Source organism: Apodemus sylvaticus, chromosome 23 (assembly GCF_947179515.1).
Source record: "Apodemus sylvaticus chromosome 23, mApoSyl1.1, whole genome shotgun sequence".
In the NCBI taxonomy this organism is placed as follows: Eukaryota; Metazoa; Chordata; class Mammalia; order Rodentia; family Muridae; genus Apodemus; species Apodemus sylvaticus.
Window position 1 is genome coordinate 5,179,341 of NC_067494.1, and position 18,299 is coordinate 5,197,639.

Genomic DNA, 18,299 nt, shown 5'->3' on the forward strand with positions numbered 1-18,299 from the left:
CTTTGCAGTTTTATGAGGTCCCATTTGTTGATTCTTATTCTTAGAGCATAAGCCATTGGTGTTCTGTTCAGGAACTTTTCTTCTGTGCCCATGTGTTCAAGATTCTTCTCCACTTTTTCCTCTATAAGCTTCAGTGTGTCTGGTTTTATATGTAGATCCTTGATCCACTTGGACTTGAGCTTTGTACAAGGAGATAAGAATGGGTCAATTTGCATTTTTATGAATGCTGACCTAGAGTTGATCCAGCACCATGCTGTCTTTTCTCCACTGGATGGCTTTAGCTCCTTTGTCAATTATCAAGTGACCCTATGTGTGTGGGTTCTTTTCTGGGTCTTCAATTCTATTCCATTGATCTTCCTGCCTGTCTCCATATGAATAACAAACAGTTTTTATCACTATTGCTCTGTAATAGAGCTTGAAGTCAGGGATGGTGAGTCCCCCAGGAGATCTTTTATTGTGGAAAATAGTTTTTGCTATCCTGGGTTTTTTGTTCTTCCACATGAACTTGAGAATTGCTCTTTCTAGATCTATGAAAAATTGATTTGGGGTTTTGATGGGGATTGCTTTGAATCTGTATATTGCTTTCGGCAAGATGGCCATTTTTACTATATTGATCTTGCCAGTTCATGAACATGGGAGGTCTTTCCATCCTCTGAGATCTTCAATTTCTTTCTTCAGAGGCTTGAAATTCTTGTCATACAGATCTTTCACTTGCTTTATTAGGGTCACATCTAGATATGAAATATTATTTGGGACGACTATGAAGGGTGTCATTTCCCTAATTTCTTTCTCAGTTTGTTTATCTTTTGAGTAGAGGAAGGCTACCGATTTGCTTGAGTTAATTTTATATCCAGCCACTTTGCTGAAGTTGTTTATCAGCTTTAGGAGTTCTCTGGTGGAAGTTTTGGGGTTGCTTAAATATACTACCATATCATCTGCAAATAATGATATTTTGACTTCTCCTTTCCAATTTGTGTACCTTTTACCTCTTTTTGTTGTCTGATTGATGTAGCTAGGACTTCAAGTACTATATTGAATAGATAGGGAGAAAGTGGACAGCATTGTCTAGTCACCCATTTTAGTGGGACTGCTTCAAGTTTCTCTCCATTTATCATGATGGTTTAACTACTAGTTTGTAGTATATTGCTTTAACTATGTTTAGGTATGGGCCTTGGATTCCTGATCTCTATAAGACTTTTATCATAAAGGAATGCTGAATTTTGTCAAAAGCCTTTTCATCATCTAATGAAATGACCATATGTTTTTTTCCTTGAGTTTGTTTATGTAGTGGATTACATTGGTAGATTTCCATATATTGAACCACCCCTGCATCCCTAGGATGAAGCCTACCTGATCTTGGTGAATTATAGTTTTGATGCATTCTTGGAATGGGTTGGCCACAATTTTGTTAGTATTTTTGCATTGATCTTCAGGAAGGAGATTAGTCTGAAGTTCGCCTTCTTTGTTTGGTCTTTATTTGATTTAGGTATAAGCATTATTGTGGCTTCATAGAATGATTTGGGTAGTGTTCCTTGACTTTCTATTTCATGGAAGTTTGAAAAGTATTGTTTTAGCTCTTCTTTGAAGATCTGATAGAATTTCCCATTTAACCCATCTGGTATGAGGCTTTTGCGGGAGGGGGGGGGGGGAGAATATTAAGGACTGTTTCTATTTTCTCAGGACTTTTGCAACAATTTAGATGGTTTACCTGATCCTGTTTTAACGTTGGCACCTGGTTTTTTATCTAGAAAGTTGTCCATTTCGTCCAGATTTTCAAACTTTGTTGAGTATAAACTTCGTTGAGTAGGATCTGATAATTTTTTGAATTTCCACAGTTACTGTTGTTATTCCCTTTTCATTTCTGATTTTATTAATTTGGGTAGTGCCTCTGTGTCCTCTGGTTAGTCTCTTTAAGAGTTGATCTATCTTGATTTTCCCAAAGGACCAGTTTCTTGCTTTGTTGATTCTTTGTATAGTTCTTTTTGTCTCTATTTGGTTGATTTCGGCCCTGAGTTTGATTATTTCCTGCTGTCTATTCCTCTTGGGTGTATTGGCTTCTTTTTGCTCTAGAGCTTTCAAGTGCACTGTCAAGCTGTTAGTGTACGCTCTCTTCATTTTCTTTTCAGAGGAACTTTTCAGAGCTGTGAGTTTTCCTCCTAGTACTGCTTTCATTGTGTCCCAAAAATGTTGTTATGATATATCTTCATTTTCATTAAATTTTAAGAAGTCTTTAATTTCTTTCTTTATCTCTTCCTTGGCCAAGCTGATGCTGAGAAGATCATTGTTCAAAGTCCACATGTATGTGTTTTTTCCATTGTTTTTGCTTGAGCTTAAGACCAGTCTTAAGCCATAGTGATCTGATAAGGTACATGGAATAATTTCAATATTTCTGTATCTGTTGAGGCCTGTTTCGTGACCAATTATATAGTCAATTTTGGAGAAGGTACCATGAGGAGCTGAGAAGAAGGTATATTCTTTTCCTTTAGTGTGAAATATTCTATAAATATAAGTTACATCCATTTGGTCCATAACTTCAGTTACTTTCAATGTATCTCTGTTTAGTTTCTGTTTCCATGATTTGTCCATTGTTGAGAGTGGAGTGTCGAAGTCTCCCACTATTATTGTCTGGGGCATAATGTGTGCTTTGAGCTTTAGTAAAGTTTCTTTTTATGAATGTTGGTACCCTTGCGTTCGGAGCATAGATGTTCAGAATTGAGAGTTCATCTTGGTAGACTTTTCCTTTGACCAGTATGAAGTGTCCTTCCTTATCTTTTTGGACAACTTTTAGTTGAAAGCCAATTTTATCCATTATAAGAATGGCCAGTCCAACTTGTTCCTTGGGACCATTTGCTTAGAAATTTGTTTTCCTGCAGGGAGTGGGGACCCAGAAAAGGAGAAATCATTTGCAATGTAAATAAAAAAAAAAGAAAAAAAGAAAATTGTTTTCCAACCTTTGACTCTGAAATAGTGACTGTCTTTGTCACGAAGGTGGGTTTCTCATATGCAGCAAAATGTTGGGTCCTCTATACTTATCCAGTCTGTTACTTTATATCTTTTTATAGGGGAATTGAGACCATTGACATTAAGAGATATTAAGGAAAAGTGATGGTTGCTTACTGTTATCTTCTTAGTTAAAGGTGAAATTCTGTTTGTGTAGCTATCTGCTATCGGGTTTGCTGAAAATTTATATTATTGCTTTTTCTACAGGGTGGTTTCCCACCTTGTTTTGGTATTTTCCACACATTATCCTTTGTAGAGCTGGATTTGTGGAAAGATATTGTGTAAATTTGCTTTTGTCGTGTAATGTCTTGCTTTCTCCATCTATGGTAATTGAAAGTTTGTTTGGGTATAGTAGTCTGAGCTGACATTTTTGTTCTCTTAGGGTCTGTATGACATCTGCCCAGTATCTTCTGTCATTTATACTCTCTGGTGAAAAGCCTGGTGTAATTCTGATACCTCTGCCTTTATATGTTGCTTGACCTTTTTCCCTTACTGCTTTTAATATTCTTTCTTTGTTTAACACATTTGGGGTTTTGATTATTATATGACGGGAGGAATTTCTGCTCTGGTCCAGTCTGTTTGGAGTTCTGAAGGCTTCTTGTACGTTCATGGGTATCTATTTCTTTAGGTTAGGGAAGTTTTCTTCTATAATTTTGTTGAAGATGCTTACTGGACCTTTAAGATGTAAATCCTTGCTCTCTTCAACACCTATAATCCTTAGGTTTGGTCTTCTCATTGTGTCCTGGATTTCCTGGATGTTTTGGGTTACAAACTTTTTGCTCTTTGCATTTTCTTTGACTGTTGAGTCAATGTTTTCTATGGAATCTTCAGCATCCAAGATTCTTTCTTCTATCTCTTGAATTCTACTGCTTATGCTTGCATCTATGCCTCCTGAATTCTTTCCAAGATTTTCTATCTTCAGAGACATCTTACTTTGTGGTTTTTTCATTGTTTCTACTTACATTTTTAGATCCTGGATAGTTTTGTTCAGTTCCTTCACTTGTTTGTTTTTTCCTGAAATTCTTTAAGGTTTTTTTGTGTTTCCTCTTTAAGGGGTTCCACCTGTTGACCCATGTTCTCCTCTGCTTCTTTTAGAGATTTTTGCAATTCCTCTTTAATGGTTTGTTGTTCTCCCATAATTCTCTATGGGATTTTTGTGTTGTATCTTTAAGGTGTTCTACCTGTTGACACATGTTCTCCCGTATTTTTTTAAGAAAGTTATTGATATTCTTCTTCATGTCCTCCATCAGCATCATGATTTTAAATTAGCTCTTGCTTTTCTGTTGCGATGGAGTAACCAGGATTTGCTGTTGTGGGAGAACTGACCTCTGATGGTGCCATATTGCCTTGGAATCTGTTGGTAATGATCTTGCATTTGCCTTTGGCCATCTAGTTATCTCGGGTGTTAGCTGGTCTTGCTGTCTCTACCTTCTCTGTTCTGCAAGCCTGTGTTTCTGTATTCCTGTGGTTCTCTTTCTCTCAAATGCCCTGCATACAGCTGGTTCTCCAGGAAGTATCAGCAGATAGTCCCTTTGGCAGACTTCTCAAGGGTCGAATGCCCTGCAGGCTTCTAGTTCTCAAATGTCCTGCTGCTACCAGTTCTCTAGAAAGTATCAGGAAGTAGGATCTTCCCCATGCCAGAAGGGGCACTGGTCTACCACATCCACTAAAAAGGGGTGGTGGCAGGGGAATAGTAACAATTTCTTAATTTTGTAAGAAAATCAAAATATCGAAGATTAATAAAAATATCTCAATGTCAATGTACAACAAACTTTGACACATAAGACTACCAAATACTACAAACTATTATGAGCACAAATAAAATACATCTCTATAATACCAAGAGGTTTAGAATTAACTGTTTATTACTGTTCTGTGCTTCATTTAACAATAGGGAAACCTAACTCTTTATCTCTCTATTATGTACTTTATAATTCTCTACACTTGATTAAGCACTGGGCACCTTAACTCTGACTTTCTTTATAAACTTAATAATTCTATGTGCTTAAGTACTAGAAGTTGACTATTGTTTACTTTATAAACATACCATATAATTCTCTGTCAATTAAAATATGTTGTATAGTAGTGGGGAATTTCTTAGTGTAGTTATTACTAAGGCTCATTTCTTGATTGCCAAGAAGTCTCACCTCTCACTGAACAGGTGAGGTTAAGGCTTGGAGCAATTAACTTTTATTGAACCAAGAAAAGAGAGTCATGTTCGCAAAAGGAAAAACTTTTACACAAGCAAATATGCTAAGCATACACACACACACACACACACACACACACACACTTATATAAATGCACCCATATTTTATATACTTTGACAAGACCAATGCATCTCCCTTATCAACTTACATACATACATACACATACCAATACTTACATAGGCATATTATATATACACATATACATATATATGTATATTATATGTATACACACACACATATATACATATTATATATATATATATATATATATATATATATATATATATATATATATATATATATATAGTAAATGGAGCAAAATTCCAAGGGACCACACAGAATGAAAGAATGAATTAGTGCTGGACCAGTGGCTCAGTAGTTAAAACAACTGCTTGTCTTTCTAGAGGACCCAGGTTTTATTCTCAGCACAAACCTGGCAGCTCAAAACTGTCTGTAACTCCAAGATCTGATGAGATATAAGATGTGAAAGAGCTCTCTCATTCTGGATGAAAAATAAGTTCCAACCATTATTGCATAGAGAAAGAAATAAATGAAAGAAACTCAAATCTGTAAGGAAAAAAGCCTTGTCCTTGTCAATAGGAAGTACTGCTGGTAAGCAAAATCCTGCCCCATGGTCAGAAGATCCTGCCTACCCTCACTGCTCTTTCTTCAGCTCCTTATGCTCTGGTATTCTTCTTCTTCTTCTTCTTCTTCTTCTTCTTCTTCTTCTTCTTCTTCTTCTTCTTCTTCTTCTTCTTCTTCTTCTTCTTCTTCTTTTTCTTCTCCTCCTCCTCCTCCTCTCCTCTTCCTCCTCCTTTTTCTCTTCCTCCTCCTCCTCATTATTATTATTATTATTATTATTATTATTATCATTAGCCTTATTATTTTTCCTTCTCTTCCTCCTGGCCCTCCACTTCCTCCCTCTCCTTCTGCTGCTTCTTCTTATCTCTCTTCCTTAATATCATTAACCCAAGTTCTTGTACTTTTTTCCACTTTTTAGGATTCGTAATTGAATGGTATTCAAATCATTGTTTTTCAAAAGCTCACATAAAGGTCAATAATATATTCAAATAATAAACTGAATAAGAAGTAACAACTGAGAGGTAACATACATTTCAATTTAGATTAATTACTTAATTAAATATTTATTATCTGTCTTTAGCTCCACAGGTTCATTGGGAGTCTGAATGAATAATTCTTATATCAAAGTTAGCACATTATATCAAGAAGCAAATCCTTTGTCCAGTGTTTCATTAGGATTGAAGTTTTGTATAGCTAAACCCAGTTACTATTTTATCTTCTGTCCTTGCACCTACAGTAAATCATTTATTCCCCTTAACCTTTAGCTATCAGATAATAGTTTTAGAAGCAGATAAAAGGTTATGTTTTACTAGATCATTAATCTGTTTAGTGCCCGCTTTCTATCCATCTACAAATATCTTGTTACATGTGAAGACTTGCAAAACCTTAAAGGGTTCAATAATTATGAGAACAATCTCAGGAATTTTATAGAATTATTAATAGGAATGAGGAAATCATCTATTTGTCTACATACATGTTACAACGAGTACATCATTGTTGAGCTGAAAAAAATCTACCTAATAAGGTGGACAAATGCCCTAGAATTGTTATATTAATTTTAAAGTTTCAGGAAATGCAAGTTGCAAGAATCAATCCTGAGATGAAGTCTCTCAAGGCCTGGCCTCCTAGAGCTCATGAGTCGCATAGTCCATGTGAAAGAAGTAGAAGATCTGAGGAAAGTCATCTGCTATCATTTAGCCTATCCTGTCATGAACTCATGATCATCTTGCATGGGACTTGTAGGTGCTCTTAACTACTCTATGTCACAACACCCAAGCATATGAATGTTTTCAATTATAGAGGGCCTAGAACCAGCAGTCTATGGATAGTAATGAAAAATGTTTGTGTGTTTCTGTGTGTTTGTGTTTATAATCAGAATCCAAGAACAGAAAACTATATTTACATTCACAAAATATTTCTTAGGCATAATAAATTACTTTGTATTATTTGCTATTATCACAGAATGGTGTGGACCTCATTCTGAAAGATCTGAACAAGTCCAACAAACTTTCATTTTATTCTTTTCTGGTGTACCAAATGACTCAAATGAATAGTAGAAGGAAATGAAAAAAGGCTTCCTAGGATGTTTGAGAAAATAGGATCCTCAACACTGAGACAGTATTATATACATTATTGCTTACTGTGCCAGGAAATAAAGAAGAGGTTTTATGTCACAGAAAACAGATATCTTACACATCACTGAACTTTGATAATCCAATATTGATAGCTGCACGATGGGCTTTCCACATTAGAAGGGTTGCTGTGCCTTCATCTGTGTCATATACAAGAATTTTGCCAAGCATAGACACTGGCCTCCTGGACTCCAGATACTACAGAATCAACAATGGGAAACATGATAATAGAACATGATATTAAATTTCAATAAATTTCATAGCTGCAAGTCATTTACTAAGTCCAATTACATTGAAATAGTGATTTATATAATTGTATAGAAATTTATTATTGTAAAGATAAATTTAACCATTAAAATGGCATTTGTAATTTGTATTCTATGTGAAATTACTTTCATAAATTTGGAAATTGCCAAAAGTTTTTATAAACAGAGTCATGCTAATTCACTGCTATTTACCAATATTTCAAAATACCAACCTGAATTCCAGAAGAAAAAAATATTATTTTATTATTCTAGTTCATGTCCTACATAAACATTAAGTTCAGTAAATTTTGTAACTACAACTGTAGTGGGAGCACTTCTCTGACTTCAAACCTGTGAGTCATGTAAAAAAAATCAATAATTGCATTGCTTTACCTTGTACAGAGTTTTGGCTGCCTCCAAAGCAAATGGGTGTGTTAAATTGCACTCTTCAAGGTTGTAACAGAAGTCAGGCCTTTTCCCCCCTGGAGTTACTAGAGCTATCTGATGTCCTAGATCCTCCAAAACACCTGCGTCAACTGAAGCAAATACATTCATAGCAATCACATAAAAGCTAATGCCTGCAATACAACAAACGAAAAATGTCTGAAATTACACACCACCTAGTCACAATTTAACAAAATAATTACGGTTCTACTTAAATGATTTAGTCACATGCACCACAGTACCACCATGGCACTGAAATTCAATAATTTGAATTGAGAATCACAAAAGACTGGAAGAGCTTAACCAAATTTTCAAGAGCTAATTAGCACACAAATCATGTTTGGTTTTCCATTTTGTTCTATTGATCTACATGTCTATTTTTGTGCTATTATAATACTACATATATATGCATATATTTACATATACATATTATAATATCATAATAATAGCAGATATTCTACATAATAGCATAGTTTCAAGTGTGTGGATGCTTTGTGCCTAGGGAGAGCTGAAAGGGGCACCAAATGGTCCAGTATTGTTATTACATAAGGTATCATGTCAGTGTTAAGAACTGAATTGTTGAATATCTCTCCAGCCTGATTACCTTAGTTTACGATTACAATTCTAGAACATAGGTTAGAATCTTGTATTGTAGTTCTACCACTGCTTATTTAGTCAAAACAGTTTTGTCCATCAACTAACATGGAAATTTGATTGAGATTGCACTAAGTCTGTAAATTACATTTAGCAAGGCAGTTGTTTTTAGAGTAATAATTCTACCAATCTATGAAAATAAGTGATCTTCACATTTTCTTATTTCTACCTCAATTTCCTTCTTCAGAGATTTAATATTTTTCATGTAGATATCATTTACTTTCTTTTTTAGGTTTACTTGTACGTATTTAATTGTTTTTGAAGATATTCTGAAAGAGATATAAGTTTTACTGTGAGCTGACCACAATAGAATTGAATTACTTTTGTTGATTATAAAGTATGATTATTATTTGATCATAAAGTATGATTATTATATGTGCATTTATGATTAAATTTTCTTTCTTCATTTATTCCTTCCTTCTTTCCTTCCTTCCTTTCTTTATTAGCTTTCCTTTTTTCATTCGATACATTTTTTATTTACATTTCAAATTATTTCCCCTTTTCTGGCCCCCAAACTCCCCGAAAGTCACATAAGCCCCCTTCCCAAACTTGAAGCAATCCCACTAAAACCAGGGACTAGACAGGACTGCCCCCTTTCTCCTTATCTTTTTAATATTATACTTGAGGTATTAGCTTGGCCAATTGGACAACATAAGGAGATCAAAGGGATAGAAATTGGAAAAGAAGAAGTTAAACTATCATTATTTGCAGATGATATGATAGTCTATCTAAGTGACCCAAAAAACTCCTCTAGAGAGCTCCTACAGCTGATAAACAACTTCAGCAAAGTGGCAGGTTATAAAATCAACTCAAGCAAATCAGTAGCCTTCCTATACTCAAAGGATAAGCAGGCTGAGAAAGAAATTAGGGAAATGACCCCCTTCACAATAGCCACAAACAGTATAAAGTACCTTGGGGTGACTCTTACCAAACATGTGAAAGATATGTATGACATGAACTTCAAGACTCTGAAGAAGGAAATGAAAGACCTCAAAAAATGGAAAAATCTCCCATGCTCATAGATCAGCAGGATTAATATAGTTAAAGTGGTCATTTTGCCAAAAGCAATATACAGATTCAACGCAATACCCATCAAAATCCCAACTCAGTTCTTCATAGAGTTAAAAAGAGCAATTCTCAAATTCATCTGGAATAGCAAAAAACCCAAGATAGCTAAAACTATTCTCAACAACAATAGAATTTCTGGGGGAATCAGTATCCCTGACCTCAAGCAATACTACAGAGCAATAGTGTTAAAAAAAAAAATTGCATGGTATTGGTACAGTGATAGGCAGGCAGATCAATGGAACAGGATTGAAGATCCAGAAATGAACCCACACACCTATGGCCACTTGATCCTCGACAAAGGAGCTGAAAACATCCCATGGTAAAAAGATAGCCTTTTCAACAAATGGTGCTGGTTCAACTGGAGGTCAGCATGCAGAAGAAAGTGAATTGATCCATCCTTATCTCCTTGCACTAAGCTCAACTCCAAATAGATCAAGGACCTCCACACAAAGCCAGACACTCTGAAGCTAATAAAAAAGAAACTGGGGAAGACCCTTGAGGACATCGGTTTAGGGGGAAAGTTCCTGAACAGAACACCAGTAGCGTATGCTCTAAGATCAAGAATTGACAAATGGGACCTCATAAAATTACAAAGTTTCTGTAAGGCAAAGGGCACCATCAAAAGGACAAATCGGCAACCAACAAATTGGGAAAAGATCTTCACCAACCCTACATCTGATAGTGGGGTAATATCCAACATATACAAAGAACTCAAGAAGTTAGACCCCAGAAAACCAAATAACCCTATTAAAAATGGGGTACAGAGCTAAACAAAGAATTTTCACCTGAAGAATTTGGATGGCTAAGAAGCATCTTTAAAAATGCTCAACTTCATTAGTCATTATGGAAATGCAAATCAAAACAACCCTGAGATTTCACTTTTCTTTATTTTTTTTTAGTAATGATTCGACGTTCAAATGTTATCTTCAGGGGAATTTACGTGACATGGTCTCTGATAGTCATTGAGGCCTATTGGACTATGCTACAAAGACATTCTTCTGTAAGACCCCAAATAACCAAGCTGGTGTCACTGTCAACTGAAAGCAATCATTTTGTCTGTTCTTTTCAACAGAAAAAATAAATAAATAAGAGTAAAATCATTGGTAAAATAAAGGTTTTACAGAAGAAGAGTTTATGAATCAGTATATAATAGAAAGGACTTGAAAAAAGAAGAAAGAAGTTACTCAATTGCTTATAATGTCCCTCTGAACTGAGCGATGGAAATGCTGATGCTGTGGTCAGGATTGAACTGAAGCATGCTTCTGAACTGACTAAACAAGGCTATGGTGTGTAAGTAAAAATAAACTGGACAGTTGCTGATAGAAATATAGATGAAGGGAGATAGAATAACCAAAAGAATTCAAATCATGAGGACATAAGGAGAAATTTATGATTTTTAACACTTAAGGCAATAATGCACTATGTATTGTAATTCAGCAAAGGCCACAGTAAGCACTTATTTTATATATGTTTTGATTATTTCATTTGTACCAAAGGAAAATGGAGAAAAACTTTGTTTATTCAGCAAGAAAATGACAGGGTTTACCTCACCTAAACAATTCCATGCCATATCATGTCTTCAGATCAGTTAAGACATGTAGGACAAAAGTAACACTTACCAAACCAGCCACTATTTGGTAATATCAACGTAGGAAGTTGAGCATTATGAGAACTCACAGAAATATTAGTAGGTTCTGAAAATCTGCCTGCAGAGAAAAAATGAATAGGTATAAAATATGTGTAGCACAATGTGTGGGCTTATAATAGACAATGGTAAGGAAAAACAGAAAAGAAAATCAAATGTAGGAGAGTTGAGTCCTTTCTGGCAAAGGCTGCATATGACATTGCATCTGATTCCAGAGGCTTTAGGAGTTGGAGAGCAGTCAGAGATTCATCTAAACAATCCCTGTTGAACCATCTGAAGCTCACAGTTTCCCTGATGCCTCTGAGAGCCCAGTCATCCTTATCAAATAGGAGTGCTTTAGAAAGTAACTGCAATGAAAATAACCTGACTTTCTGCAGCAGTGTGTGACATTCTGGTATTGTTCCATTCTGTGCATGACCTGACTCTATTCACAGCCAATGAATACAAGTTGTGAAAGGATATTATGAATTGTGAAAGCTACTAAATGTAGAAAGTCTGTGGTAATGACTGAATGAAGACATTAGAGAACATGTATTCCATAAACAAATACAGCTAAAGAGAAGAAAGAAGAGAGATCATTCCAGAAACACAGTGCCTGCTGTAGCCTCTTCTCTCTAATTGACTATGCCACCTTGGTTGTTTCAGTATGAGGAATGAGTGGCTCAGTCATATCTTCTCTACTTCCTTTCTAATATTTTGTCTTAGATTTTCTTTCTGTTAACATGAGTCAAAATCTAGGAATTTAAGGATAAGTTTATTCATGGCCTTATTTTATAAACAACTTCACTGTGATTTTATTGTAAAAGGGTGTTTTGAATCTTTGTCAGCATTAATCCTAAGTCATGAGACAGAAGAATTTGTAGCACCAATTTCTCCAAGAAGACTGTTGAACTAGAGTCATATGTCGGGTGTTGCTAATCTAAAATGGATATTTCTTCTCCATGCTATGTGCTAGTGTGGCTTTTAGGACAAGGACTTAACTTAAAGACTACAATTCTTCTAATAGCAGATAGTTTATGTAATGTAAAGGCAAGTGTGCTATGTGGTATTGCTCAGTGATTTCATTCAATGAACCATAGCAAGTTGTTCACCCTGTAAAGAAATGGTTGTAATAGCAATAACACATTGAAAATCTTAGTAATGATAATGAAGACTTCCTCAAAAAAAATAGGAAAATGTACATACCTGTTGTGAATAACTTTCCAAAAGTTAAGGTTAGAAACCATAGTACATTCCCTGTATAATTTGCTCCAAACTGTACAAAATATTTGTTTGTTTGTGTTATAAGAATCTTATACATCCGTAGCTGATCCATATAATCCAAGACGTTAATGATGGTCTTGTTATTTTCTACTGGAAAATCTTCTATATTTCCACTGACCTCATCCCAAAATGGAGGATAGTTTTCATTTATATCTGTAGACGACCCTGGATTTGGAGCCAAGATCAAAGTAAAGAGGTTCAGGAAGAAAAACATAAGAGTTGTATAAGCAGACCACATTTTCTCACTGCTCCTTGAGTTAGATTCTGTGAGGACAGAGAAGTCCATTATATAGCAGGAGTTACACCATCCTGTACTGCTTGGAGGATGCTAAATCTCTACACAGATAAGACACTGACCAAAGAGCAGCTACAGAGACCCTGAGCCAAGAAAGGGCACTTGACAGCATATTAATTAATGACTAAAGCTTATTGCAATGTACCTCAAGTAAAGAGTTTCATTCTGTCTTTTATTGGAAACAGTGAAGTGCCCCATTCCATCTTATAATGTAATATATCTGAGTATAAACAGCTTCACAGAAGCAGTGACTTAACAATTCACTTAACAACAATCAAATATATTCAAGATTTTATAATGTTATTTCCCAGGTGATACTAACCACTAAAAGAAGAATAATAAGTACAAATAATGTAATTTAAGTTTTGGTTGAGAATAAAAGAAAAAGTATGATTTGTATGTATGTTGTTGGCTTGATAATATAAAGGTAAAAATGAAAGAGATTTTTTAATTAATTATTTTTTACACTCCTTGTTTTATTCTCCCCTACACGGTCCTACAACTGTTCCACATCCCACACCACCCCCTACTCCCTCTCTCCACATGTATGTCACTATCCCCCATACCACCTGACCTCTAAACTGCCTGGGCCTTTGAGTCTTCTGAGGCTTAAGTGCATCACCTCTGAGTGAACACAGACCCAGCAGTCCCCTACTGTATGTGTGTTGGGGGCTTCATATCAGCTGATGTATGCTTCTAGGTTGGTGGTCCAGTGTTTGAAATTTCTCAGGGATCCAGATTAATTGAGACCTCTATTCCTCCTACAGGATTGCCCTTCTCTTCAGATTCTTTCCACCTTCCTCAATTCAACAACAGGGATCAGTTACTTCTGTCCATTGGTTGGATGCACATATCTGCATCTGACTCCTTCAGGTGCTTGATGGGTCTTCTGGAGTATCGTCATACTAGGTCCCTTTATATGAGTACACCATAGTCTCAGTAATAGTGTCAGGCCTTGGGACCACCCTTTGAGCTGGATCCTACTTTGGGGCTATCACTGGACCTTCTTTTCCTCAGGCTTCTCTCCGTTTCCATCACTAATTCTTTCAGACAGGAATAATTATGGGTCAGAGCTTTGACTGTGGGAGGGCCTCGTCTCTCTCATTTGATGTACTGTCTTCCTGCTGGAGGTTGGCTTTCTAAATTCCCTCTCCCTATTTTCAGGCATTTCATCTACGTTCCCTCCATTTGAGTCCTGAGTGTCTCTCACCTCCCAGGTCCTTGGTGCATTCTGGAGGGTCCCCTCAACCTCCTATCTCCCAAGGTTACCTGTTTCCATTCTTTCTGCTGGCCATCAGGGCTTCTGTCCTTTTCCCTCACACAATACCAGATCAAGTTTCCCTCTCTCCTCCTGTGAGGAATAAGTGTTTGCAATATAAAAGAAAAGATAAATGCCCTAAGTGAACACCTGAAATTTGATTGGTTAAAAATATACCATCCAGACAAAGTCTGGAGTGTGTCTGTGTGTGTGTGTGTGTGTGTGTGTGTGTGTGTGTGTGTGTAGATGACAAGACCTAGTGTCAGATAAATTAGTGTTGAATGCCTGAGCTGAAAGTGACTTAAAAACCCTGGTCTGGCAGCTAAGGTTGGCTTTTTCCAGTGAGACCCAATGGAGACCCAATAGAGACTCTTCCTGTTAAGACTGATTCATTCCTGCAGCCAGCCCAGCAATTCCAGACACCCCAACTCTGGACAGAAGCCCCAGTGGGAATCCAAAGCACAGCAAGGAAATGCTGTGGGCCTCGCCTGCGCATCCATCAGAATTAGACTACAACACCTACCAGACTAGAAGTGAGAGTGTATGTGTGAATGAATGTGATCCCTTTTCTCTTTATATATTTTTACCATTGCTTATGAATAAATACTACTGTAATTTGATCCTCTGAGTCATGGGCACTCTCTTTTTCTCACTCTTGGTTCCATCCCCAAACCAGACGCGAGGCAGATGATGGAGTTGGCAGTGAGAACCCTGCTGGGGAGCAGCCAGAGCTCCATTTAGCAGCCACTGCAGCTGCACTTTAAATTTTGGGCCATTTCCTGGACAGTTGAATTTGAATATATTCCTAATCTGAGAACCTCTGACCATGGAGGAGAAATGCTGCCTCAAAGACCACTCTGGGCCAGTAACTCTAGGAGAAAAAGTGGGTATAACTGCAGAGTACACCGAAAGTCCAGAGGGGAGCCCAACCACTACTTAGTGTGCACTAGCCTCTTGAAGTTGAACATCTGTGACACCTCCATAGACACAGATAAATAGATCAAAAAGAGCCAGGGAAGTTGAAAATATGATGCCACAAAGTCAACTCTGGCCGAAAGCAGGAGCCTAGGTAAGAGGAAAAGTGTGTTAATGGTGCAAATATGGAGACTTCCAAACCTAATGAGAGAGTGGCTGGCAAAAAGACTCATAAGGCAGGTGGATAATTATTTAATGAATTATTGAAAAATCCTAAGAAGTAATATTACCTAGTATTTTAAAAAAGATACAATAAAAGCACGGTAAAACATGACTTGTAAAGTAACTCCGTGAGTGGACTAAAAAGACTAAGGGTATGAAAACAATAAAATTAGAGGAGAAAAGGGCCTCTGCCTTAACCTGCAGACATAAAATATAACTAGATGTAATTTGTATGAGACTGCCAAAAATATTCACTGTGAAAAAGAAAATGATGGCCACCTCTCTTCCCATCACTGTATGTAGTCTCTGCTCTTTTCAACACCTCAGGTGTCAACATTTAAAAATCATTTATCTCTCTGTTCTAATTACTGTCTATTCTGACAATATACAGATAACTGAGTATCTGAGGGAGTCAATAGCCATGTATGTGAAAATAAAATGCTAGACTTAATTTTCCCAAAGTCAGTTCCCTTTCCATGTCTTCCCACTCTTCAGCCCTGGGTGGATACATTCTATTGACCTTAATTTTCCAACACTAACTTATACACAACACACACACTTATACACACATACAGATACATACATACATACATACATACATACATACATACATACATACATACATAATTAAATAATACACAGTAGAAATCTAGATGTTATGGAGCATTACAAGAAGACTCTAGTTTGCAATGAACACAAGCATCCTAGATATTAGTTTCCATTCCACTTTCCTCATTATTCTCAAGTCCTTCCCTTAATTCTTATTTAAAGATATATCTTTCTGGATCATTCCATGTTTTGTTATCTGGTATGTATTCTGTATGCATTTGTTTTTCATTCTTTCAGATTTGTTGTTTTTAAAAAAACATCCCAATCATTTGATTTTGCTAAATGAAGACTCACAGCCAGATGCTGGGGTGAAAGTCTGCTAGCTCAGAGAGGTAGACAAAGCAACCAGCTGACCATCCTCTTCAACCAGAAGGACCAGTCTGTTCTCCTCCATACTGACTTAATGTCCCAGCTTTCTGCTTCTCATGGGTCTATCTGTCCTCCTGACTTTCTCTTACTTTCTGTGGTCTCTTCTTATGTTCACTCCCTATTGGTTGCTTGCTCCACTACTTGAGCTATGGTTGTCTTTATTTAATCTTCTTGACAACAAATAGAAAGTTCTTGAATGAAAGGTGGGCACTAGGGCTAAGCCATACCACAACTAGAGACAGTCTTTTTTCCAGTATCTAATCTCAGACTTCACAGGGAATTCCAACATTCTGCCACACAGCTGTCTTTTTACTTGATGTTTATATTTCCCCGGTCAAACATTTTCATGCTTGGCTAATATCTCTTGGAAGGTCCTTTCATCTAGCTCCCTGGTAACTTGGTGCCATGCAGCTATTCTAGTTTCTCAAACCTCGGCCTTTGCTCCCATACCAGTTGGGTGAGTACTCTCATTTTCATAGTTCTGAAATATTTCCTTTTTTCTTCTGTCGGCCTCTTGTGCTTTGTGCTCACCATTATAATTGCCTATTTCCTAAGAATCTATTTTTATGCACTGCTCCTCTTCTGTTTTTCTTGACCTGTTTACATTATAATATCCCAGAGAATAATTTTCATTCTTCTACCAACTTCTCTAATTTGACAATATCATTCATCTTCTTATAAACCAGAATCACTTAAAATTATATGACATGATTTCTTTTATAGTTCTTAGATTTTGTTTCATTGAGAATGTGCTGAGTCTTCACTTGCCTACTATTTCCTTTGAAATCCATTCAGGGACCTGAGGATGCAATGCAATAGAATGCTTGACTAGCTAGTTTAACACCAAGCACCACCTTCAAAACCAAACCAAACTACTGAATTACTTTGTTTTCTGAGAACAATTATTATGATCTAAATTCTCACAAGACTCCATTTATGTTTTTAGGTCAGATTTTCACAATGCTCTGCTAAATTCAAGTGATCTCCAGATGATTATTCTACATTGGTCAGCTACTCCTGACCTGAGGCTCATCCTATAGTGGATGATATACTCTATTGGAGAGATCTTATTTTTCTAATTTACCAGATACACAATTTAGTTGTTAGCTTTTACTTCTAATGGCTAGGTACAAACATGCAAGTGTGCATGCACACACACACACACACACACACACACATAGGTACATATGTGTGTGCATGTGTAAAATGTAGTAACATAAAACAGAAATGATCACATCAAAGTTGGGCAAGAAAAAAAATAAGAAGAAAAAGATGTGGGAATCCCTGCAGGCATCGTGTCCAATAGCAAAATGATCCACAAAGAGGTGAATTGAAAATTCAGTTCAATTTGACTTTTTCTGGCTGGAACAACTTCAGGAGATGAATGCAAGGTAGTTTGTAGCAAACACATTTAAACACAATACAATTTCAAAGATGGTTCCTTGGTATAGTACAATTCCTCATGCACAAGGAGACACAATTACATCCAAACTCAAATCAAAACACAATTTTTCCAAGAAGGGTTAAAAAGATATGCTACCTGTGTTAGCATAAAGGCCTAGGGAAGGCTTTGGTGCAGCCTTAGACATAAAGATAGGATAGAGGTCATTTGGGCTTTTAGCAATCTCTGGTTCTGGTTGTGGGAAATCAGGGAGCTCCTGGACATAGAGAGCATATAAAGGTTATTTAGACTGTGAAATACCTCTGGTCCAGGTTGTGGGAACTTGATATGTCCCAGACCAATGAATAATACAAATCATCAAAATGTTTCCTACCTCCAATTCTCTGAATTGTGAATAGATACCCAGGTTATATATCCTTTCCTTTGAGAGGACAATTCTGTGTGATTAATATTTCTGCTTTCTCTGGTGATCTGTTGACATAAGGAT